We start from the raw sequence: 27,032 nt of genomic DNA, 5'->3' as shown, positions 1-27,032 counted from the left end.
CACACTATCACTGCACTCTAATTTTCGAAAAAGAAAGGTGCGGAATAGGTCGAGATCAGGTGTGAAAACCGCAAACTCTCGACTAAATCGCTCGTTCAATCTGCATTTTTATCTATAATCAGGAGAATTTGCGTCGAATCAGGAGTGAAATCCGTACTACAACACAAAATTCTTCCCTATTTTTATCAAACAGGGACAAAGTTGTTAAGTCAGGGGTGAAACCCGAACCTTGACGACTTGCTCCACCCTCCTAATTTTTGTTTTACAAAACTCTCACCAAAGTCTCGACGGACTCCAACGACTTGAAGTCCCACTATAACTGGAAAGATGAGTGCCATTCGCCCAGATTCGAGGCGAGTGCACAGTCCCGAAGGTTAAAGTGTGTACAAAAGGTCCTTAAGAATAGTCGAATCACTTTGGTTAGTCGATGTCTATCTAGCCGCAGACAATCCATTTCTTGATTTTTATATGTTTCGATTCTGAGCTCGCTACTGCCGACTCTGATATTCGACGATTTTATGTGATTTATGTGCTTTTCTCTGTTTATGTGTTACGATTTCTGGTGATTTATTCGCTTTTTCGCGTTCGCTTTAGTTAACACACACAACTCGCACTGCATCTTTATCTCAAAATGCTACCAAATCACTAATTGTGGACGACCATATGCTAGGTTATACGCTTATACTATACTGCTCGCTACGTTACTCGCGAACGCTATTCTCAAACGCGCGTAGGCTTTGAATGATAGGTTTCTGTAATCTGACTGCATCTTGTGATTACATGCTTCTGTGCTTCTGTGACTTACGTGTTTACGTGCTACCGTGTTACGTGCTACTGTGCTTTTGTGAATATGTGATTATGTGCCTATGTGACCTTGTGATCGGATGTGTTCCTAAGCTGTAATAGTATTAGGCGTGTGAGGTGAGATTCGATTTTATTGTAATTGAGCCCTATGGCGATGTCTGTCGCAGACAATGTCGTCATCTGGACCTTCATTCGGACCCCGTCACCCACGACTTTCTCGTCAAGAACAGAGAGACAAACGCCTCGCTACCATGATCGCTAAGCAAGAGGCAAAGACTGTTCCTAAGATCGTAAGTGAACTGTACGAAAATATGAGCAAATCGTCCGAGGAATCCAGGACCGAAGCTCCCAAGGTTACCCCTAAAGCTGCTTTCAGCTTCAAACTGTTCAAGGCATGCGGACCGAAAGAGTTCACTGGTGAAGATGGCCCTACGGCCTTGTTTCAATGGTTCGACTCGATCGAAGTCACGCTGCGACAGAGCGGATGTCCTGACAATCTCCGCACCCTGAATGCTACCGGCGTCTTCCAGTCCCGCGCTCTAGACTGGTGGACTGGCGAAAGGAACAAACGCGGAAATGATGCAGCCTATGGTCTGTCATGGGACGAGTTGAAGAACGTTATGCTCGAAGAGTTCTGCCCTCCCCATGAGCGCCAAAAGCTGGAGGATGAATTCTGGTATCTGAAGCAGAAGGAAGGTGACAACGCTGCTTTGACTGCTCTCTTCAAGCAGCTCAGCATTATCTGCCCCGACCAGGTGAAGACTACTGACATAACAATCAAGAAGTATATCCGCGCTCTGCCGGATTGTGTTGCAGATTTTGTGCAAGCTTCAAAGCCAGCAACGATCGAAGAAACTTACTTGCTTGCTGCTGAAATCAACGACAAGCGAGTAAAAGCTGGTTTCTGGGATAAGGCTTCAAAGAACCTTCACCAAGCCACCGCCGCACCAACTGCCGACACCACCGCCACCGCATCGTAGTCATCAAAGTCCTCTCGTCGCAAGAGGAAGAACAACAACAGCAGCTCCAGCAACAAGAACTGTGTTGTCACTACCGATGCTCCACTTCAAGTGGTACCAGCTCAGCAACAACAACAACAACACCGATCAGCTCCAGCTCCAATCACTTATGCACCGCCCGCAAAGCGTGCGTATACTGATCCCCACCCTGCCTGCCCGACATGCTCTTATCATCACCCGGTGGGTCTCGCCTGCCATTTTTGCGCGCACTACAATATGTACGACCACTTCACTGCAAACTGCCGTACTGGTCCCCGCCAACCACCAGCTCAAGCCACTGCTCATCAAGCTCTGCTCCCAGCCCCTCAAGGCCAGCAAGCGACTCAGGCACCCGTGCTCAACGCTAGAGTCTGCTTCGCATGTGGTGATCCCAACCACTTTGTGAACATGTGCCCGGACAGGGTTGTGAAACAAGAGCCCCAGCAGCAGCAGCCTCAGCAACAGCAGCAGCAGCAACAGCAACAGCAACAAGCCGCTCGCGCCAGAACGTTCAACATCAATGTGCGCCAAGCCCAGGCTGACAACAACGTGGTCAATGGTACGTTCCTTATGAATGGTATTTATGCATCGTGTTTGTTTGATACTGGAGCCGATAACTTTTTTGTATCGTTTGAGTTCGAAAAGCTCCTTAATTGTAAGCGCTCCCATATCTCCTCGACGTTTGATGTCGAAGTCGCCACTGGAAGAACCATCGCTGTGAATTCTGTTCTTCGTGATTGTACTCTGGAACTCAACAATCACATCTTTCCGATTGACCTTATTCCGATGTAGCTCGGAAGTTTTGACATCATAGTAGGCATGGACTTTCTTCATGAAAACCATGCTGAAGTTGTGTGCTTTGATAAGATGATTCGATTCACTCTCGCTAACGGTGATATAGTGTGTGTTTATGGTGAAACTCCTTCGAAAGGTCTCAAGCTCATGTCATGTGTCCAAGCTAGCAAGTATCTCCGCAAGGAATATAGAGCTTTCTTGGCTAATATTATAGTAGCGGAGGAGGTAAAGAAAGGAAAGACGGAAGTGAAAGATGTCCCTGTGGTTCATGAATTTCCTAACGTGTTTCCCAACGAATTGCCTGGCCTTCCGCCTAGTCGTGATATCGACTTTCATATCGACCTCATTCCTGGAGCCAACCCGGTTACCAAAGCTCTTTATCGACTCGCTCCGTCCGAAATGCGCGAACTCTCGAGTCAGCTCCAGGAATTACTTGATAAAGGTTTCATTCGCCCGAGCACCTCTCCATGGGGCGCACCAGTCCTTTTCGTCAAAAAGAAGGATGGGTCGTTTCGGATGTGCATCGACTATCGGGAATAAATTGACAATCAAGAATCGCTATCCCCTGCCTCGAATGGATGATTTGTTTGATCAGCTACAAGGTGCTACATGTTTCTCGAAGATCGATCTACGCTCAGGCTATCACCAACTACGCATTCAAGAGGAGGATATACCCAAAACCGCTTTCCGCACTCGTTACGGCCACGATGAGTTTGTTGTTATGCCTTTTGGTTTAGCCAACGCACCCGCGATTTTCATGGATCTGATGAATCGGGTGTGTAAACCATACCTTGACCGCTTCGTCATCGTGTTCATTGATGATATCCTGATCTATTCCAAGTCGAAAGCCGAACACGTGCAACATCTACGTTTGGTTCTCGAGCTACTCCAAGGGAATCGACTCTATGCCAAGTTCTCCAAGTGGGAATTTTGGCTGGAGGAGGTTCAATTCCTCGGTCACATTGTCAATAGTCAAGGTATTCATGTCGATCCCGCTAAGATTGAAGCAGTTAAGAGTTGGGTTACGCCGAAGAACCCGTCTGAAGTCCGTTCATTTCTCGGACTAGCGGGCTATTATCGTCGATTTATCGAAGGATTCTCTAAAATCGCTGTGCCACTTACCGCCCTCACACACAAAGACAGACCCTTTGTTTGGGGGACTGAACAAGAGTCTGCCTTCCAAACCCTCAAGTATATACTTTGCAATGCTCCCGTCCTCACTTTACTCGACGGAAACGACGACTTTATTGTCTATTGTGATGCCTCGAACCTTGGTCTTGGCTGTGTCCTCATGCAACGGGGCAAGGTCATTGCTTACGCATCTCGCCAGCTTAAAATCCACGAGAAGAGCCTACAACATATCTTTGACCAGAAGGAACTTAATATGCGTCAACGCCGATGGGTAGAACTTTTCAACGATTACGACTGCGAGATTCGTTATCACCCATGCAAAGCAAATGTTGTTGCCGACGCACTAAGCAGACGGAGCTATCTGCATAGTATTCCCAATATTCCAGCCCAGCATCATCTCGAAACCCTCATTCGCGAAGCCCAACATGCGTGTTTTACTGAACACACATTAAAGAAGGAAAGAATTCACCACGATGGAGCCCATCTTGTTAATAAGTCAAATGGGATATTCCATTATCTGGACCGAATTCGGATCCCTAAGCGGAACGATTTGCGACAGATTTTGATGGACGAAGCCCACAAAACTCGGTATTCTATTCGTCCCGGTGCCGATAAAATGTACCAGGACCTTCGCTACAAGTACTGGTGGCCGGGCATGAAGAGGGATATTGCTCTCTACGTTGGAAAGTGCCTAACTTGCTCGAAAGTCAAGGCTGAACATCAAAGACCCTCTGGCTTGCTTGAACAACCCCCTATCCCTATGTGGAAGTGGGAAAGCGTAGCTATGGACTTCATAACCAAACTCCCACGAACAACCGCAGGTCACGATAGCATCTGGGTTATCGTTGACCGTTTGACCAAATCTGCTCACTTCCTACCAATATGAGAAGACTACAAGGTAGAACGATTAGCCCGAATCTACACCGATGAGATCATTTGTAATCATGGGACGCCTCGCGACATCATCTCTGACCGTGATGCTCGGTTTACCTCGCGACTGTGGGAAACGTTTCAAGCGGCTCTCGGTACTACGCTTAATCTGAGTACCGCATTCCATCCTCAAACCGACGGACAGACTGAAAGAACAATTCGTACCCTTGAAGACATACTTCGTTTGTGTGTCATAGATTTCGGTGGTAATTGGGACGCTTACCTACCGTTAGTCGAATTCTCGTATAACAACAGTTATCATTCTAGCATTCAAATGGCACCATTTGAGGCTTTATACGAAAGAAGATGTCGATCGCCTGTTGTATGGCACGAGATCGGGCACTCGCAATTAACCGGTCCTGAGCTATTGAAAGAAACGACTGACAAAATTCTCCAAATTCGAGACAATCTGCTGAAAGCTCAGAGTCGTCAGAAAAGTTACGCCGATAGACGACGCACGCCCCTTGAATTTGACGTTGGTGAATACGTACTCCTAAAGGTATCACCTTGGAAGGGTGTGGTCAGATTCGGCAAGAAAGGGAAACAAGCGCCAAGATATGTGGGACCTTTTAAGATTCTGGAAAAGATCGGAAAAGTCGCTTACAGACTCGAACTACCGGAGGGACTTAGTAACGTCCACCCGACTTTCCATGTTTCTTACCTCCGCAAGTGCCTAGCTAAGCATGATTTAATTGTACCTCTTGATGACCTCCAAGTAAACAAAACACTACACTTCGTGGAAAAGCCTGTCGAAATCATGGATCGCCAAACCAAGCAGCTCAGACGCTAGCGCATTCCAATTGTGAAAGTCCGATGGGAAGGCAAACGAGGCGCAGAGTTCACTTGGGAACTTGAAAGCGACATTAAGGAAAAGTACCCACAGTTGTTTGTTACGGCTTCGGCCTAATTTCGGGACGAAATTCCCTTAAGTAGGGGAAGCTGTAACACACCGTGTTTCGAAAGTCAAAGTCAAAGTCAAGATTGAAGACAAAGGGAGACAAGATTGCTAATTGCGATCTGTCACTCCTTGCTCAATTCCTGTTTTGACTTCTTTGACTCGTAGATAGTCTATTTTATGCTTTACGTTAGTTGTATTATGTGGAGTACTTATTAATAATCGAGGTTTATTCGACATTTATCGCATATTTAATCGATGTTTATCGCTATCTATCGCATGCTTATCGCACTCGCAACTCAAAATTTCGCATTTTGGTTATTGTTATACGTGTGTGTGCCTTTTATGTGTTACTTGTGTAAGTTTGTTTATGTTGTATTGTGGTGATCAATCGAAACGTAATCGAAACTCAACCATAATCGAATCACAAACGCTAAACGCCAGTGAATTAGGATGATTGTATGTTAGATATAGTAGTTGGGATTAAAAGTAATTTGAATGAGAAACTCTATCGCATCGCAACACTCGCAATCGCTATTGAAACGGCAAAACTCGTCGCACCAAACACTCGAACCAAGTGACTGATCGACCAGGTGACTAGCCGATCGACCGAGCGGCCGCTCGATCGGCCAGCCACTCGATCGGGCTGCCACCCGATCGACCAGCCCCTTTCCACTTTGGGAAACTCTATAAATACCTCCTGTCACCATCAAACTTTCCACTTTTGCTCTATGACGTCCGACCAGTGCTCCAACCTTACTTTCTCTCCAATTTCTCTCAATTCCGGTAAGATCTCAACCTCTTGTACATCTTTGATCTACACATGATTCTACACCTTTCTATCTTTCGAATCTTAACTTTTAACCGTGAAATCACTAGATTTGAGGTGTTCTAGGATGATGTCATCATGGTGTTCTTAGGAACTTCATGTTTTGGCTTTAATCCTTCAAAAACAACTTAGATCTAACCGATTTTCACATAAACAAACAAAGATCTTCCATAGATCTAAACATATTCACGGTGAAAAGGATTGAGAGAAGGTTTCCAACTTTCTTTCAACTCTTTTACACTCAATGCACTCAAAACCGATAGAATCGGAGCTTTTACCGACTTCCTACTCAATCTTGTGGTTGTGTTGGTCCGAGATCTGGATTCTGTCCACGAGACTACCGATTTCGGGTTAAACATGGAACACCGTCTCGAAGAGTTACTGGTTGGATTTGGGTGATTCCTGTCCGATCAGGAGTACCAAGTATTGACGAGGTTTCTGCTGATTAACATGTTCTCACACCGTCTCGATAAAACGACAAACTATCAAAACAACCAAGTGTCAGACGAACGGGATGACCAGGACGGAATGCCGCTCGATCGGGCTACCGTCCGATCAGACTGTCATCCGAACGGGTTGTCACCCGGTCTATCTACACCTTGGTCCCACACTTAACCTTTGTTTTCAAAACCTTGAAGGATGAACATTGAACAAAGGGCTGACCGATCGGATTACCATCCGATTACCATCCGATTACCATCCGATCGAACTACCACTCAAACATGTAATGATCAGACTTCAACACTTAAACAATTTTCAACATGTTCAATACCAACGGATTACCACCCGATCGGACCACTATTTGATCGAATGACAAACTACAGTGAACTTGTTCTCACTAAAGGGTCCAACCAATCGGATTGTCGACCGATCGAACGTTCGTCCGATCGACCGACCTGAAAGGTAGGGATACTTCAGTGTTTTCAAAATACTACAGCAAAAACTTCAAAAGTTAAACCATCATACACAAACGCACCCTTTCCAAAGGAGGTAACAATCCACTCGAAAGGTCATCCGATCGGATGACCATCCGAGCAGACTGTCATTCGCACGACTAGCTGTCCGATCGGACTACCATCCGATCAAACTGATGTCCGACCCACTTAAACTTTGCATCGTTTTACGCGTCGCTTATCGTTATGCTATCGTTCTGATCAGGCTAACCCTACTCTCTATAGCTCCCTTCAATCCATCAATCGCTGTGAGTATACTCGATCCCTTTTTGCTTTATGCACTTTTGGGTGTTACATACGTTACTTATTCTAAATCACATCGAACACACTACGCAATACTTTAAACGCTAACCGTTATCGCATGTTATACGTTACTTAATGAATGCTTGTTTGTTATGTTTACACATGGAATGCTGTCTACCTGCCTTAGCAACGATAGTACTATAGTTTGGACTCAGCACCTGTTCACTCAGGGGTTGTTAAGGAGAATTAGTTACATGGCTCACAGTGGTGAGTGTGTATCGCGAACTGCCTTGGGCAGTCAACCCGCAGTCATTGGTATCGATAGGTTCATGTCGATAACTAACATGCCTCATTTCACACTGTGTACGTGCTGGTTATGCGTAATCGATTTTGAACTCTATTATATCTATTAAACTTGTATGCTCACCTTTACACTATGTGTATTGACCTTTACTTTAACGTATGTGACAGGTGCTTAGGATGCTTATTTGCTTACTTTGCTGTGAAATCGAGGCTAGGAAAGACCTAGGTCAACAATAAATAATTGTCTGTAATAAAAAATCTGAGTCATCGGAACAGAACAATTTGACTAGATCTTTTCTGTAATAATTGTATTATCATTTATGACATGGTATGGGACGTGTTGCTTTAAATATTTGGTAAATATAGTTGTTATGGAAACTTCTGGACAATCTGTTTCGCTCAGTGCAGCGCCCCGATGTTTCCGCCATCGGTTGGGGTGTGACAGTTGGAGATGTGGCAGGGTTGTGTAAATTTAGGACTAGGAAACAACTTTGAATAGCATGTAAAACATCAAGTCAGGTGGTGGAATAGGTTTGGATAGCCAAGGCTTCCATGTTTCACACCTTTACCAAAACACAAGTCTTGCCACATGAACTATGGTAGACTTGGATGGTTTCATCACTTGTGGGTTGTCTAAACCCTATCAAAACAGAAAGTTTATGAGGTTCTTAGACCTCTGAACTTATGAGAATCAACCTTATACAAGTCCCATAATCATATATGAGATTAGAGACAAGTTAGGCACAAGATTCACATGAAAAATGGAAGTTTATAAAGATTTACCTAAAGTTCTTTCAAAACAGAAAGTTTGGACCTCAAAATGGTGATGTTCCACCTTAGTTTACCATGGTAAACTTGTGGAAACACTCCTAGAGGTGTTCCAAGCTTTGTAGTGGAAGAAAGAAGAAGAAAAGTGAGTTTGAACTCACTTTGTGTCACACCCCGATTTCCGGTGTGCCCGGAAGGGTGGGGTTCAAGCGTGACGATTGGATAACAGTATCACAAGTTATAATGTAGCGGAAGTATTGAGTAAAAGTATTCATTTAATAAAATCTTGAATATATATATAAAAGTTATACAAGCGTTCAAGTACAAGCCAACAGGCGGGATCTAATAAAAAGAGCTTTAGACATCATAGGCCTTAAGCTGAGGAGTTGCAAACTTCAAAGTCTTTATCATAGCCAACCCGGATTCCCAGCCTAATATCAAGGTTCGGTACCTGTGATTCAATCTTTTGAAAATACGTTAGCTTTTGCTGGTAAATATAATTAACTGACTCGTTTTGAAAATAGTTTTTCAAAATGAGTTTTATACATAGAGAAAACCCGTAGGTAATCATTTAATATTTATTGGGATTTCATCTTGTCCCCAGATTTACAATACTTATCATACAATCGGGAACCAGATATCAGAGCCGGTCATTTTCAGTGCTATAATGATTAAGGTACACACAAAGTTAAATAACGCATCGTACAGTCGATATGCCTACCCCAGCACGTTATTTCGTATGGCCATAATAGTTCATGAGTCGGGACGCCTGGACACGGTACCATTAACCCCCAATTGTTTAAGTTATCAAGTAATACGGATTAAACCGAGTTCTTATATTTATAAGCAATCACAGGGCTCATTTATATAATACCCGCTCCAAGTGGCATATTTGTCATACCCCAAGTTTAAAAACAAAATAAGTTAAGAGTATTTACCTTTTGCTAGCTTCCAACCGATAACAGTTTTAGTTTAGCAAAAAGCCATAAGTCTAAGTATTATTGACCCAAGTCCGATTATCTGGGGAGTTCTATAGTCCGGAGTGAACAGAATTAGTTAGCTGTTTAAATGCATACATGTTATAGGTTAGTTCCTTTGACATGACCCGTTACTTAAGAATAGATTTGGTTTCGCTAGATTAAGCGTAGACCTGTTAAAATGTGGTTTATACCTATTTGAGTGCAATGAATCATTTGATAAAGGTTATTTAACCAAATATTCTGATTTGGAATGGGTTTGAAATCACTTGAAGTGATTAGACCCGTTACGCCTAAATTATACGAACTAGGTTCGTATAACTAGTTATGTACGTATAAGCGGGTTCGGAAGGTTGGATGGGTCTATGACAAGTCCAAGTATTTAAAAACATATTTTTAGTTGATGTATATTCTGTCCCAAAGTGAGATTGTAGCTTGGTTTAGATTAAAACCATTTAATTAGCTATTACGACCACATAAGGGCATTGTGGTCATTTTTAACAATATTATCAAGACTTTTCAATTAACCCATCAAACGGAATGACCATGTGAGTAATACTAAACAATAATATGGTCTCAAAACAAGTTTAAAACATGTCTTTATGTTAACCAAACGGGTCAGAATCAAAAGTCAAAGACAAAGTCAAACTGCTTGACTTTCGATATAGAATTGAAGTCTAAAATGAATATGACGAGTTAGACATGTCGAAATATGTTTTATTATGTTATATAAGCTGTTATAATGTCAAAACTTATAGTTTAGATACTTAAAAGATCATTCGTCGTAATTTGCAAAAATCTGTGTTTTTGACTTTTTATTGTATACATGTTTGAGTTGTCATTTCGCCTACTAAACGTGATGCTCAGAGGGTATAACCACGAGGGATTAATACCTTCATTAATACGATCACGTAGCCATGTTCGATTCGAACTTTGTCTTGACCGAAATGGTCATAACCGAAAGTCAAAGCAAAAGTCAATTTGCTTGACTTTCGGTTATTAACTAGCCTAGGAATGGAAAAGAACTGAAAGAGATGTTGGTGCATACATTTGTCGACTTCGTCTTGTATCGAGTCTAGTATTAGAATTGTTAGTTTAGGGCGCGTTATACGAGAAAATAGGAAGTTTTAGGTTGTGTTCAATCTGATTCCGCTTGAAATGCTGATTCCGCTTGAAAAGGTCATGTGACATGTTCAAGCGAAATCAGAACTTAGTGATTCCGCTTGAACTGTCATATGTATCTTTCAAGCGGAATCCCTCTCCTATAAATAGTCCCCAAGCGAAATCATTTGTACGTTTTCTGATTTTCCGGTACCGAGGTGCTGCCGAAGTGCTGTTCAATTGTATACTGTTATTCATCAATATACAAGGCAATATTAAGTGAAACAAGCTGTTTTTTCTAGTCCGTTTCTTAGTTTCCGCCTCTGAAACGGATAAGAGCTCTCCTGATTGACTCTTTCGGGTCACGACGCGATCCTTCAAGTGGTATCAGAGCTCAGGAAGAAGAGTTCTTGCCAAAAACAGCCATTTTTCTGACTTCAACACCTTCTTTTACAAATTGAACAAGTTTTATCAGGCAAAATCAGCTAAAATTCTCACAGATTGTGTAAAACTGCATATTAACAAATCCTTGAGAGTTTCACTGCAAAATACGGTTTAAAAATGGTAAAAATGGACCTTAGTTCTTATTCCGCTTGAACGAGTATCTTGTGATTCCGCTTCAAATTGCAAGTGATTCCGCTTCAAATCAGATATTCCGCTCGAAAACTGTGATTCTGCTTCAATATTTGCAGTGATTCCACTCCAAATTAGCGATTCCGCTCTAAACTCGGCTGATTCCGCTCCAAACTGCTAAGTTGGATATTCCGCTTGAAATCTTGTTGAGTATTTCGCTTGAAATACAACGCAGGTGATTCCGCTTCAAGAAGCTATTTCGCTTGAACTGAGTTTGGATGTGAAATTTTTGATTTCGCTTGAACAGTCATTCCGCTTGAAAAGGGTTCCCCTTGAAACTGTCTGTTATTGAAAAACGTGTTACCGAATCATGGCTGAAGAATTCTACAATGCGTTCGCGACACCGGTTGCTCCGGTTACTACTGCTGAAACTGTGTACAATGAGAATGAGACTGGAGCTTATTAGAAACTGCCAAAGCTCATGTATATTGAAGATTTTCAAGGTTGGAAAAATCGATTCGAGAATTGGCTGCAAGCTTACAAATTTGATGCATGGTGTTCACTGCTGAAAGATTACGAGAGACCAAAGAATGAACGTGGGATTGAAAAAGCTATTGTTGACTATTCAAAAAGTGACAAGTTAAAGTTTACAAGTGAGAAAATGATGATCAGTGTTCTTCAACAAGCGATAAAAGAAGATATCTTTATTTTGCTTCAACATAATGGTACAGCTAGATCAATTTGGGAGGCTTTGATTCAGAAATTTAGAGGAAGTGCAGATATGATAAAAAACAAAAGGGCATTATTGAAGAAATCGTTCGATATGTTTACAACTTTTGATCATGAAACAACAAAGCAGACCATTGATAGATATTGCCATTTGGTATTGGAAATGGGAAGATTGGACATTAAGAAAGAGGATGATGAGTGGGTGGATAAACTAGCTGAGGCTTTACCACAGAATAAGTGGGGAACTTATTTGATGATTGTGAAACTCATGAGAAAGTCTGAGAGTATGAATTTGGCACAATTCATTCAGAAAATTGAAGAACAGGAGCTGGATATTCAAAAGACAGCTATCATGACAAATCCAAATGCTAAACAGGATGTCAGTTTGTACTACCGAGGGAACAAGTTTGAGGCTACCCCCAGCCAAAGTCCAAAGATTAGTACTGCTTTTAGTGCGGATGGTTCGTCTAGTCCAAATGGCAGCACTACAACTCATAGTGGTGGATATTCTTCATCATTCACAAGTTTTGATCCAAACAGCACAACATCAAGTCCTCAACAGCAAACTTCTACAAATCTTCAATGCAATGTGACTTTGCACATTCAAAATGGTCAAAATCTGTCTCCTGAATTGGCTAAGCAACACATGGCATCTCTTGTCGCCATGTTAGAATCATATGAAAGTTTAGTTGCAGGAAGAACTGGTAATCCAATGCTTACGAAAGAAGATTATGACCAGATTGATGCCGAGGAACTTGAATTGATGGATGTGAAGTGGTGTTTAGCTAGTGCATGTAGAAGAGCTGAAAAATTTCAACAAATCACTGGCAGAGATGGTTTTCGTGATCTGGCAAATTCGGCGTTAGGTTTTGACAAGTCTAAAGTTACCTGTTTCCGTTGCAAAGGAAAAGGTTATTTTAAACGAGAGTGTAAAAATCAAGAAGCAACCGGGAATCAAGAAAAGAACAATTATTATCAGAAATCGATTTTTCATCGGATTGAGCAACAACCATCATCTTCTAGTGTCATTGACAATGGAAAGAAGAAAGCTTTAATCATTCATCAAGATGATGAAAAGGTTGCAGAGGGTTTTAGTTGGGACAAATACATACCTGGTTCAGCTCTTGTTGCCCGAGTTCTGGAAGATGAGTTAGTCAGAAAAGAATCCCGATTTTTCCAGATTTAGGAAGTGATGTTGATACTGATGATGAGGAAGAATATCTTAACAAATGTAGAAAACGTATTGATCCTGACAGTTTTAATTTTTTCTATGCAGATAAAGTTGAGAGGCTGAATCAAAAGAAGATTGACAGATTGAAGAGAGAGCTGGAAGCAGCTAAGTTACTCGCTGATGAAAAGGCAAAGACAGAAGCTGGAGAAACTAAAGTTGAAGCAGTGACTGAGAATGCAATAGAAAAGATTGTTGAAGTAGAGAAAGTAGTAGAAAAAATAGTTGAAGTTGAAAAAGTTGTCGAAGTAGAAAAGATTGTCGAAATCGAAAAAATTGTTGAAGTTGAGAAACTTGTTGAGGTTGAAAAGACTGTTGAAGTTGAGAAGATAATTGAAAAAGTGGTTGAAGTTGAAAAACCATGTTTGAAATGTTCAGAATCTTGCAAAGCTTGTGAGGAGAAAGTGAAGAAGATTGTTGAACTAGAGAAGATTAAAGAGGATTTACTATCTGATGAGTATGTGAAGGAGTCGTATGATGTGCTGAACAGGACAGTTGATAGTCTGAAAAAGACGAATTCAGAAATTGAAAAAGCAATGGAAAAAATGAGCGCAACATTAATGACAAAACAGAGCGTCATCAATGAGTATATTGAAGATTGTGCTAAGCTGAAGCAGGAGTTAGAACTTGAGAAAATTGAGAGTGAAAGGATTAAACGATTACTATTGAGTTACACTACTTGTGATTATTTGATTGATCGTGTTTATCCTACTGTTGCAGGTCTTGAGGCTTTCAAGAAGGAAAAGACTGAAGATACTGATAATGGTAAGAAACCAAGTGTCAAGTATAAAGTATAACAGATGTCCGCCCCCGATCTTTGAAAGTTATTCTCCCAGAAATCCAAACGAGGAACGTGTTAATAAGGCTCTCAACATCAAGTTAAAGTCTGAAATCATTGATGAATTACCAGACAATATTGATGTAACTTTCACAGCATCTAACACTGATCATGAGTCTGAGTTAGTAAAGAAAGTTGTTGATCAGGTGTTGGATATGGATGAAGGGTCAAAGTCGGAGTCTAAGTCAGATAGTTCGAGTTCGTCTAAGAAGAGTCATAGTTTGCCGGTTAAAAGGGTTTACAATAAGGAATTCTTGTTATCAAAATCTAATTTGAGTGATGGTTCAATCAAAGTAGCTTATACTTTGAATGATTCAGACAAATTATATTCTGATAATGAATTTCCAATAAGAAGTGTCAAAACTGAAATGATTAAACAGGTTTTCAAATTAACAGAAATTAATATTTCTGAAATAAAAGATTTAAATCTTGATGGAAAACCTAACAAGTACACTTCTTCAAGAACTCAACAAAGAGTTAACAGGAAAATGGGTTACGGTTGTGGTTATGGTTTTCAAAAGAAACCAAACCATAATGGTAACTTCAAAAAGAAAGGTCCTGGTTTCATTTCACCAGAAAATTATAAAAATCAAAAAACTTATAAACCAAATACAAAATTTGTTGCAGGTGGAAGTTCAGAAGATGAACAGAAGAAACCTTTCTGGAAGCAGTCTAATCAAGAGTTTCTTGCTGAAGTAAAGAAGAATGTAAGAAAGTTTGCTCAGAGAGTTGATAGAAGAACCTGTTTCAAATGCCAAGAAGTTGGACACATAACTTGGAATTGCCCTAAGTTCAACACAAAACAGGGAGTTTCTTCACACTCAAAACTGAAACACAGTGTTGATGAAAAGAAACAATCAACTGAGAAAATTAAAATGAATTCAACTTCTGATGACAGTGAAAACTCAAACGTTTTTACAAAAGAAGAGTTGATTTAAGAAAACAAAAATGGGTTGTTAAAAGTTCAGTGAGTAGTTCTGACAATGAATCTGATTCCATAAAATCAGAGGAGTCATTTGTTGAGAAAAAGATTGTGAATTCCGTTCCAGAGGTGAACAATGAGAATTTTCCTCCATTGTCAAAGGAAAATTTGAAGTCAAAAGTGGGAAAAGTTGAGATCTCAAATCAATTCTTCATTGGTAAAGGAGAATTTGATGTTGAGAAGGCTTTCAATGGAAAAGTCAAGCATATCTTTGGTAAGATGGTTGATAGGAAGGTAAAAGGTGCCAAAGAGTTTTACAAATCAAAATGTTGGTGGGATAGATGTGTGACAAAATCACCTAAGGCTGGTCAGGCTTGGGTAGACATAATGTTTGAGTAAACACCTTACTTGCCGGAGCTCCCAGGTTGATAACAATGGAGCATGAATCGGCATCATTCTTAGTGTATGTTTGCTTGGTAATTTTACAAGTGGTACATAGGTTTGTTCTGACAAAGTGATTAATCAAGGTCATTGATTTGAACTTGATGTAATCCTTATACATGTGTTTGAAAACTATGTGATGAAATGAACCCCAACCTACAAGTGGTAACAACAAAACTAATTTTCCGGAAAAACCATTTTGATTAAAACAAACTTAAGTGTTTTGAAATCATAATGGGAAAATAGTTTGTTGTGAGGGGGAGTTCTGATTGTTTATGCCAAGAGGATGGCGATCTGAAGTGATTTGATATTGGTTGTCAATTTACTTGTACAATTTGTTTTCAATTTTTCTTTAATGTGTTTGCATTTTAGGGGGAGTAAAAATTTCAGGAAATCCAAAAACATTAGAAAATTTGAAAAAGTCAAAAACATGATAAAATTCAAAATGAGTTTTGTAGTATAAAAGAGGAAATGATAGTACATCAGTGGACGATCACAGCATGCTAAAGAATTGGAAAGTCAAAAATGTGATAAACGGTCTCACTGATGATGTTTCAGTAGGTTTTTGCACATTTAATAGATTGTGTCGAGATATAAACATAAATTCAAACTTGCTTAATTCGTGGGTAACATCTCTCGGATATATGGGTAACCCCCGAAATCTTGTTTGAAGGACCCCTCTTTCTGAGATACTAGGTCTTTATGCTTAGTGATATCTGGGGTATTATTCCGGGACTTCTACTGAATGGAAATTCTGACCTAGTCCCCGTATAATACTTTCCTCATTGCTTGAAACATAGCACCACCCTCAGCATAAAAAAATGATGAAACATTGCAAAATGCAAATCATGTGCTGTTGTAAAAAAGATCCTCTAAAGGGGACCCACCAAAAGTCGAGCCGTCATCTCTCTGTGAACGGAAGTTCTGACCTGAGCTCTCACATCTAACCCCTTACAGATATCATCTAGGTATACTCACCTGTAAGACTGAATATTGGGATCTGGATACGGGAGTATATTCAAGAGGTGGGTCACGCGAATAAGTTTAAGTTCTTAATACATTAATCTCGTATCTCGAAACAGTTGAACTTTGTGTGAAAATTTAAGTGGACCAGTATACTGACAATCTAGGTGAATCGTTTAGAACTTAAAATGTTTAAAGCTTAATGGTGTTAGTGATTTGTCTCAAAATCTGATATGATCCTCTTACACAAACTCACAAAAATATTGTATGTAAATAGTTCTTTACTGCATTTTATTTCTGATTTTTCTTAAAATCCAAAAAGATTTTAGACAACTGATGTTGAAGAGCTGAATTTCAAAATTCCGAGTGTTATGCATGACGAACAGGTTTGGGAAAGTTTGTTTTTTAAAGAAGTTTTTGATATGAAATTGATATACAATCAAGTGGTTCATCAGTGGCTTACATAATAAATCTTGTTATTCAGCTTGTATCTATAAGTGGTTTGCAGGGTTTCTTTATCTGCTATATCTTATTTTGATGAAACTTATGTTTTGGGTAGAGAATATGCAGGTGAGCCAGGTTGAGATACCTGAACCTGTGAGTATATGAGCATAGTAAAAGCCAGACTACGATCCCAGTACAAGTTGAGGGGGAGTCTGAATGATAAAGAGACAGGTTCTGATCTAAGTTTGCTGATGCTGATGAATCTAAGGAATCAAGAGATCTGATCAAGAGAAAGAGAGTATGAGGAGAGACAGATAAAGAATCTGGAAGCCCAAAGACTGATAAAGACTGAAAACGTTGAAGACTCGACACTTAAGACTCGTCAACATCTGAGGGGGAGTCTGTTGGTGCATACATCTGTCGACTTCGTCTTGTATCGAGTCTAGTATTAGAATTGTTAGTTCAGGGTGCGTTATACGAGAAAATAGGAAGTTCTAGGTTGTATTCAATCTAATTCCGCTTGAAATGCTGATTCCGCTTGAAAAGGTCATGTGACATGTTCAAGCGAAATCAGAACTTAGTGATTCCGCTTGAACTGTCATATGTCTCTTTCAAGCGGAATCCCTCTCCTATAAATAGTCCCCAAGCGAAATCATTTGTACGTTTTCTGATATTCCGGTACCGAGGTGCTGCCGAAGTGTTGTTCAATTGTATACTGTTATTCATCAATATACAAGGCAATATTAAGTGAAACAAGCTATTTTTTCTAGTCCGTTTCTTAGTTTCCGCCTCTGAAACGGATAAGAGCTCTTCTGATTGACTCTTTCGGGTCACGACGCGATCCTTCAAGAGAACACTTACTTGTGGTCAAGGAAAGCTTAGAACTTCAGGGAGGAAGCTCCAAATGATTAGGAGCAGCTCCAAAGAAGAGAGGAAGAAAATATGAAAGGTGCAAGTTCAAATGGTGAACTTGCTCACCTATTTATACTAATCAAAATGGTACCAAATCAAGGCAACTGTCCCGCCAGGTGTTATGGACATGCTTAGTGTCCTTCCAGGTGTTGAATGGAGGTGAGAAGTGGCACAATTCAGACATAGGTGAAAATTTGGCAGCCAAGGCAGGCCAGCTGCCATTTTACTGTCACTGGCACACTCTTACGGACCGTAAGAGTGGTGCCTTAAGGTCCGTAAGGACCTCTGGCGCTAACTTATTTAAAACACCCTTGCGGACCGTAAGGACTAAGCTTTGCGGTCCTTAGGGAAATCCAGGAGCAAAGTTTTAGATTTTTATATTTTTAGTTCTTGGACCTTTATTCTTTTCCCATAGTTGATATTAGTCGGAGAATTCAGGACATGTTTCAGTCAACGTTTTTTGTGACAACCCGAACCTTCACGGTTAGTATCGTTTAAATCTTGTGATCTCAACTCCGTTAAACCTAATTAACCCGGTTAGATTTAGATAACCTGTTGGAAGTTGTTAGGCCATGTATATTGGGCCCATACTTACATCTTGCTAGTATTTACCATATCGGCCCAACAAGTCCTTAGAAAACTTGGTCCAGTTAGCATAGTTAATTGAATTGGACCAGTTATTGTTTCGTAGTATTTAGTAGGCCCAACTGTTTTACTTAGCAAGGGTAACCGGCCCACTTCATTATCCATACTGGTGCATGTATACGAATTATACTCGGATTCTATTCTTTATCAGTTTAAAACTAAAACAAACTCTATCCCCTCTCTCAATCTTGCGACGGCAGACCTCCCCTTGTTGTCGAAGCCTTTTCTTCTTGGAGATCACCCTTTGTGTTTAACTAATATCAATCTCTTGGTTAGTCAATTTTGCTTATTAAACTCTTGATTTATCATGTTCATTTATGTGCTAGATATCTGACTATGTATAATCTTGATTTGATTATGAATCGTTATCATCATGAGGATGTCTTGATGTTTTATTCGTTGGAATCATTAATCTATGTGTTAACAGAATGTATGTTAGTTGCTAGTCTAGATTAGGTAAGGCTATGGATCATATGAGTGTAATCGGAGGTATGATTGAATTAGTTATGATATGTGATATTGGATGATTGACGATTATGATGTGCATATATGAATTGATAATATGATCATAGCGATTCCTTAGCGTGTAGGGTGTTTTGCCATGTGATTTGGATTGCTAGATTACACGAAACTAGTCACTGTTGAGGTTAGGATGATGATTGATTTCATTGGACCGATTATTTAGATGTAATCAATAAATGCTTATGAAGTGATGATTGATGATTTGATCATGTGACACTTAAGTGGGCGGTGCACATGTTACAAGGGATCTTACATGCTTTCTGTTATACACCACAAACATGTAAGTCTATTATATGCTTTTTATTGCACAAAGGTTTAGGGTGGAACATTTAATTGGGTTTGTGTTTTTAAATGTGTTCGGTTGTGCTGGGCCGTGTAAACTGGAAGCCCAACAGGGGAATTGTGAGTAACCTGTGGATTGTGTATGTTGTTTGACTTCCGTATATGAACTCATAGACTGTGAACATAAGTATGGTACAAGGTGATCACGTGTTGGGTTGTACGAGGGTTAAGGGTCTGCGACTATAAGGGGGTATTGTTTGGATTAGATTTAATGTACTTGTTCAGGTAATAAAAATTGGACAAATGTGGGCCGAGTAATTAGTAACAATCAACATAAATGTGTATTAGTTGGGCTGTTAATTGGCGACTCTGGGCCACCAGCTAAGCCCACACCCTTGTGTGCATTAGATTATTATCTTGGACCATTTCATTAGTTTTGGGTCACGCATATATATTAAAGAATTTGCATTGGTACTTGGATATACAAAGTAAGCTTGTTTGCGGTACAATAAACTATGTTAACATGGATGATGTGTAATGTGGTTAACTGTTATAACTTGCTTGAGGAGTGTGAATATTTCATGAACGTGATGTGTGTAATGTATAACAACATATGTGGTGCAACGTGAGTATGGAACTGATTGTGTTGGTAAACTTTGGTAGGACGTGTTTGATCAATTCTATTATACGAGTAATTAATCTAACCGAGCAAACCGAAGGTGAGTTCATTGCTCTTTCTCAAGCATGGATCCCAGGGAAGGGATAATGGGTAACGTTCCGAGGGGGAATGCACGTGTAATGGGATGTTGGTTATCGTACTCAGTTTTCTATCATTGTAAGACCGCAATATCTACCGGCACGTTGCTTGTAGGGCAACGGGGGTTATTAGTTGATAGCGCTATTAGGTTTGGCACCCTCACGACGTTCGAGGAGAACGGGCGTGAACTAATTACCTTAAAACATGACCAATGCTTTGATAGAGGCATTGGGGTTGGCAATCACATATCATATGGGCATTCGGTAATCGAGTAATAACAACATCGAAACATCAAGCATCATAACAACAAACAACTTATTGTCTTGTAAACTGTTTTACTCACATGATCGGTAACACAACTTGGTAAACAAACACAAACCTTGAACTCACCAGCGTAGTCTGACACACTTGTTTACATGCTTGTAGGTAATTATTGAAGGAACTTGGGAGCTTGCCGTCTGATGCTGCTGGAGTGGTTGTGGTCATAATAAACAATTATATTGATTTGGTTTTCATACATTTATACGCTTATACATTTATGCTTCCGCTCAATACTTTGGTTTTGGTTTAACTTTTCAAACGATACATTTCTTTCAATTGGGTATTTCGATACATTATAACTTGTGTTTGATATGATTGGTGGCTCTTTGTTGGATCGTTGCATCTCCATTAGGGACATGCCCTAGGTGGAAATTTGGGGGTGTGACAGTTTGGTATCAGAGCCACTGGTTATAGAGAACTCGGTTTCAAAATGTTTTCATAAAACCAGACTATAACCGAATTGATCCAAACGATGACCATGACACTCAGCTTCAGATTGCAAGGTTCGTTCCTCGTTAGCTTATGCATTATATGCCTAGTAAACGTAATTATATTTATAGCATGCACGATACGACATGGTAGGCATCATGACATATTGATAGTGTAACATAACACTTGCATCTAGTAAATCCTAAACTTGTTGGTAGTGCATATTTTGTGTTGACTGGGGTGGGAGAAACTTCAAACATAAGTTAAGAAGCATCGAGAGGAGCATGCAAACCGCCTTATTATCATGGGTGCACACATAATAATAACGCGTGGTGCATGCAAATCCCAATGAGGCTTAACGAGTGTAAGAGGGGTTCTTCCCTGTTTGTGTATGAATATGGTAGTTAATCGTTCTTAACGTGATAAACCTGAACACTTTCCTCGTTTTCGACTCCTAAATTAGTTCATTTCCATATATAGAAACATGAGTGGACGAGGACACGGACGTGGTAGCATCAACATGACTCAGGCTGAGTTAACAAATCTGATAAACACACGTGTGGCTGAGGCTCTGGCAGCCTACCAAGCTGGTATGAACTGTACCAAATACTTTTAATCCTGTATCGTGTACACAACTCTTACTCCTGTGTTGTATCTTCTTTCACCCAGCGCACCCGAACAACCAGCCTGCCTGTACGTTCAAGATGTTTATGGATTGTAAGCCACAGACCTTCAGCGGGACGGAAGGGGCTGTGGGACTATTGAGGTGGTTCGAGAAAGCTGAGTCAGTGTTCGCTATGTGCAACTGTCCCGTGGGGGACCGCGTGAAGTATGCGACAGGCACGCTTGAGGATGGTGCCTTAACCTGGTGGAATGCCCAGGTTCAGCTGTTGGGTATTGATGCAGCAAACGCTACTACTTGGGACGACTTCAAGGAACTAATGAGGGAGGAATACTGTCCTCGTGATGAGATACAGAAGCTAGAGAACGAGTATTACGATCTGAAACTGGTGGGATCTGAGGTTGAAGCGTACGTGAAGCGGTCGTATGAGTTGGCTGACTTGTGTCCGAATTTGTCTCGACCTATGTCTCGAAGGATTGAGTTATTCATCAAGGGGTTACCTCCACGAGTGAAGGGTTTGGTTACTGCTGCAAACCTCAATAACTTAACCCAGATTGTCTGGTTGACTCACAAGATTATTGATCAGGAGGTGGAAAGCAACTCACTACCACCGCGTGTTTCTAAAGCTACTGCTGCCACCACCACAGCCACTACTCCTGTCACTGATAGTAAGCGCAAGTGGGGTGATATGGACAAGGCGTCCCACTCGATTCAGTCCTAAAAGAAGACAGACACTGGCAGTACTCGCAACTTTAGCCAATCATCCTCAGTGAATCAAAATCAGAGCTCTTATGTGGGAAAGAAGCCTCAGTGTAGCAAATGTGGGTTTCATCATTATGGGCAGTGTGCTCGAGTTTGTCGCAGGTGCGACAAGGTAGGCCATGAGGCCAAGGATTGTAGGGCTCCTCAGCCAAAACAGCAGCAACAGCAGCAGACTCAGCCGAATCAGAGACAGCAAGGGCAGCAATCTCAGCAGGGTCAGGGGTCTAGAAAAGGATGTTATCAGTGTGGGGCTGAGGGACATATGAAGCGGGATTGCCCACAATTGAAACAAAATACAGGTGGTAACAACGCGGGGAGCAATGATGGGAACAATGGGGGCAACGTGGCGCGTGGGCGTGGATTTACTATTGGAGCTGGTGAAGCTCGGAATGACGGCAATGTAGTTACTGGTACGTTCTCTGTGAATGGTGTTTATGCTTCTATTTTATTTGATTCGGGTGCCGATTGGAGTTATGTGTCTACGGGGTTCAGTAGTCGTCTAGGATTGAGTCCTACCCCTCTTGTTGTTAAGCATGTAGTGGAAATAGCAAATGGTAAAACTATTGAAGCGTCTCGTGTCCTCATGGGTTGAAATTAGATCTCTTAGGTCAAGTATTTGACATTGACCTACTCCCTGTCACTCTCGGAAGCTTCGATGTAGTTGTTGGAATGGATTGGTTATCCAAATATCAGGCGGAAGTTCTCTGCAAGGAGAAAGTCGTTCGTATTCCCCTTGCTAGTGGTGAATCTTTATCGGTTCAGGGTCATCGTAGCGGTGCTACAGTAGGTATTATCTCAGCCATGAAGGCTCTAAGTTGTCTACGTAAGGGCTATCCTTCCCTCTTGGCCCTTATTACTGACTCTCAGACTGACGAGAGGAAACTCGAAGACCTTCCTGTTGTTCGAGAGTTTCCTGATGTTTTTCCTGAAGAGCTCCCTGGTTTACCTCCACATCGTCAGGTAGAATTTCAGATTGAACTCCAGCCAGGAGCAGCACCGATTGCTCGTGCTCCATACCGTCTTGCACCAGGAGAGTTGTAAGAATTATCGAATCAACTTCAAGAGTTACTAGACAGGGGTTTCATTCGTCCTAGCTCTTCTCCTTGGGGAGCCCCTGTATTATTTGTGAAGAAGAAGGACGGGACTTTTCGTATGTGCATCGATTATCGCGAGCTCAACAAGGTGACAATCAAAAACCGCTACCCTTTACCACGCATTGACGACTTGTTTGACCAGCTGCAAGGGTCAAGTTTCTATTCCAAGATTGACTTGAGGTCAGGATATCATCAGGTACGGGTTAGAGAGGAGGATGTGCCTCGAACAGCTTTTCGAACGCGGTATGGCCACAATGAATTTCTGGTTATGCCGTTTGGGATGACCAACGCACCAGCGGTCTTCATGGATCTCATAAACCGCGTGTGCAAACCTTACCTTGACGACTTCGTTATCGTTTTCATTGACGACATATTGATCTACTCCAAGAACAAGGAAGACCACGAGCGCCATCTTCGTCTTATTTTGGAGCTCCTGAGGAAGGAGCAGTTGTACGCAAAGTTTTCTAAGTGTGACTTCTGGATTCGGGAAGTACACTTTCTCGGGCACATCGTTAACAAAATGGGTATTCATGTGGATCCTGCCAAGATCGATGCTATCCGAAATTGGGCGGCACCAAAGAATCCTTCGGAGGTGCGTCAATTTCTTGGTCTTGCGGGATATTATCGTCGGTTTATTCGGGATTTTTCTAAGATTGCTCAACCCCTCACCGCCCTGACTCAAAAGAAAGTTGTTTATTCTTGGGGATCGAACCAGGAAGAAGCATTTCAGCTCTTAAAGCAGAAGTTGTGCAGCGCGCCGATTTTATCGCTACCTGAGGGTACTGAAGATTTTGTGGTTTATTGCGATGCGTCTATTCAGGGTCTCGGCTGTGTGTTGATGCAGCGAGACAAGGTGATAGCTTATGCTTCTCGGCAGTTGAAGGTACACGAGAAGAACTATACGACACACGACCTGGAGTTAGGAGCCGTAGTCTTTGCGTTGAAGATTTGGAGGCATTACCTGTACGGTACCAAGTGTACCATCTATACCGATCACAGGAGTCTTCAACATATCTTCGACCAGAAGGAATTGAATATGCGGCAACGTCGTTGGGTCGAGCTTTTTAATGATTATGAGTGTGCTATCAAGTATCATCCGGGTAAAGCTAATGTCGTAGCTGATGCCCTTAGTCGCAAGGAACCGAAACAGAAGCGTGTTCGTGCCCTACAGCTTACTATTTACTCTGATTTACCTGCCCGGATTCGTTCAGCTCAGATTGAAGCGTTAAAGGAAGAAAATATCGAAGCCGAAGGATTACGAGGGCTACACAAGAAGAAGTTCGAGCAACGGTCTGACAATATCTACTACTTCATGGAACGGATATGGGTTCCTTCATTTGGTGATCTTCGGGAACTTGTGATGGACGAAGCACACAAGTCACGATATTCTATTCATCCAGGGTCTGATAAGATGTACCAGGACCTCAAGGTTTTGTATTGGTGGCCGAACATGAAAGCTATTATTGCCACCTACGTGAGTAAGTGTTTGACCTGTGCTAGGGTCAAGGCAGAGTACCAGAAGCCTTCGGGACCACTTCAGCAGCCGGAGATACCTATGTGGAAATGGGAACAGATCGCTATGGATTTTGTTACGGGGTTACCTAGAACACAGGCAGGGAACGATACTATATGGGTGATTGTTGACCGTCTCACAAAGTCAGCACATTTCCTAGCAATCAAGGAGACAGATAAGTATTCGCAGCTCGCAGCAGTGTACCTTAAAGAGGTGGTTTCTAGGCACGGGGTGCCGACTTCTATTATTTTTGATCGAGATCCTCGTTTTACTTCAGAGTTATGGCAGGCCATGCATAAGTCATTCGGCTCACGTCTCGATATGAGCACGGCTTACCATCCACAAACGGATGGTCAGAGTGAGCGCACTATTCAGACACTAGAGGATATGCTGCGGGCATGCGTTATTGATTTTGGGAAAGGATGGGAGAAGCACTTGCCGTTGGTAGAGTTTTCCTACAATAACAGCTACCACACCAGTATCAAAGCGGCACCATTTGAGGCACTGTATGGGAGGAAGTGTCGTTCACCCCTCTGCTGGGCTGAGGTGGGTGATAGTCAGATCACAGGTCCTGAGATGGTACTCGAAACTTCAGATATGATCGTGAAAATCAGAGAACGTATGGCAGCTGCTCGTGACCGCCAGAAGGCCTATGCGGACAAGCGTGCCAAAGAGGTAGTGTTCGAAGTAAATGACCGCGTCATGCTGAAAGTCTCACCGTGGAAAGGGGTTGTACGCTTTGGGAAGCGTGGCAAGCTGAACCCACGTTATGTTGGGCCGTTTAAAGTTCTTGAGCGTATCGGTAAGGTGGCTTATAGGTTGGAGTTACCTACTGAGCTGGGTAATGTTCACGACGTATTTCATGTATCTCAGTTAAAGAAGTGTTATGCTGATGACCCATTAGCGGTACCTTTTCAAGAGTTAAAAGTCGACGACAAGTTACAGTTTGTTGAAGAACCCATCGAGATCATGGACCGTAAGGTCAAAGTGCGTAAACACAGTCGTATTCCTATCGTTAGGGTCCGTTGGAACTCAAGACGTGGACCAGAGTTCACGTGGGAGCGTGAGGATCAGATGAAGCTCAAGTATCCTCACCTTTTTCCCAAAGACAAAGCCGAGTCGAGCAAAACTGGTGAATCTCGGGGCGAGATTCCTCTTCAAGTTGGGGATGGTGTCACAACTGAGAAGAACCCGCAACAATCCTGATTTCTCACTTCGTTTCTCTCACACTTGGCGCTTGCCAAATTTCGGGACGAAATTTCTTTCAAGTTGGGGATGATGTGACAACCCGAACCTTCACGGTTAGTATCGTTTAAATCTTGTGATCTCAACTCCGTTAAACCTAATTAACCCGGTTAGATTTAGATAACCTGTTGGAAGTTGTTAGGCCATGTATATTGGGCCCATACTTACATCTTGCTAGTATTTACCATATCGGCCCAACAAGTCCTTAGAAAACTTGGTCCAGTTAGCATAGTTAATTGAATTGGACCAGTTATTGTTTCGTAGTATTTAGTAGGCCCAACTGTTTTACTTAGCAAGGGTAACCGGCCCACTTCATTATCCATACTGGTGCATGTATACGAATTATACTCGGATTCTATTCTGTATCAGTTTAAAACTAAAACAAACTCTATCCCCTCTCTCAATCTTGCGACGGCAGACCTCCCCTTGTTGTCGAAGCCTTTTCTTCTTGGAGATCACCCTTTGTGTTTAACTAATATCAATCTCTTGGTTAGTCAACTTTGCTTATTAAACTCTTGATTTATCATGTTCATTTATATGCTAGATATCTGACTATGTATAATCTTGATTTGATTATGAATCGTTATCATCATGAGGATGTCTTGATGTTTTATTCGTTGGAATCATTAATCTATGTGTTAACAGAATGTATGTTAGTTGCTAGTCTAGATTAGGTAAGGCTATGGATCATATGAGTGTAATCGGAGGTATGATTGAATTAGTTATGATATGTGATATTGGATGATTGACGATTATGATGTGCATATATGAATTGATAATATGATCATAGCGATTCCTTAGCGTGTAGGGTGTTTTGCCATGTGATTTGGATTGCTAGATTACACGAAACTAGTCATTGTTGAGGTTAGGATGATGATTGATTTCATTGGACTGATTATTTGGATGTAATCAATAAATGCTTATGAAGTGATGATTGATGATTTGATCATGTGACACTTAAGTGGGCGGTGCACATGTTACAAGGGATCTTACATGCTTTCTGTTATACACCACAAACATGTAAGTCTATTATATGCTTTTTATTGCACAAAGGTTTAGGGTG

This window comes from Helianthus annuus, chromosome 15 (genome assembly GCF_002127325.2).
Source record: "Helianthus annuus cultivar XRQ/B chromosome 15, HanXRQr2.0-SUNRISE, whole genome shotgun sequence".
NCBI lineage: Eukaryota > Viridiplantae > Streptophyta > Magnoliopsida > Asterales > Asteraceae > Helianthus > Helianthus annuus.
This window is presented reverse-complemented; position numbering follows the sequence as displayed.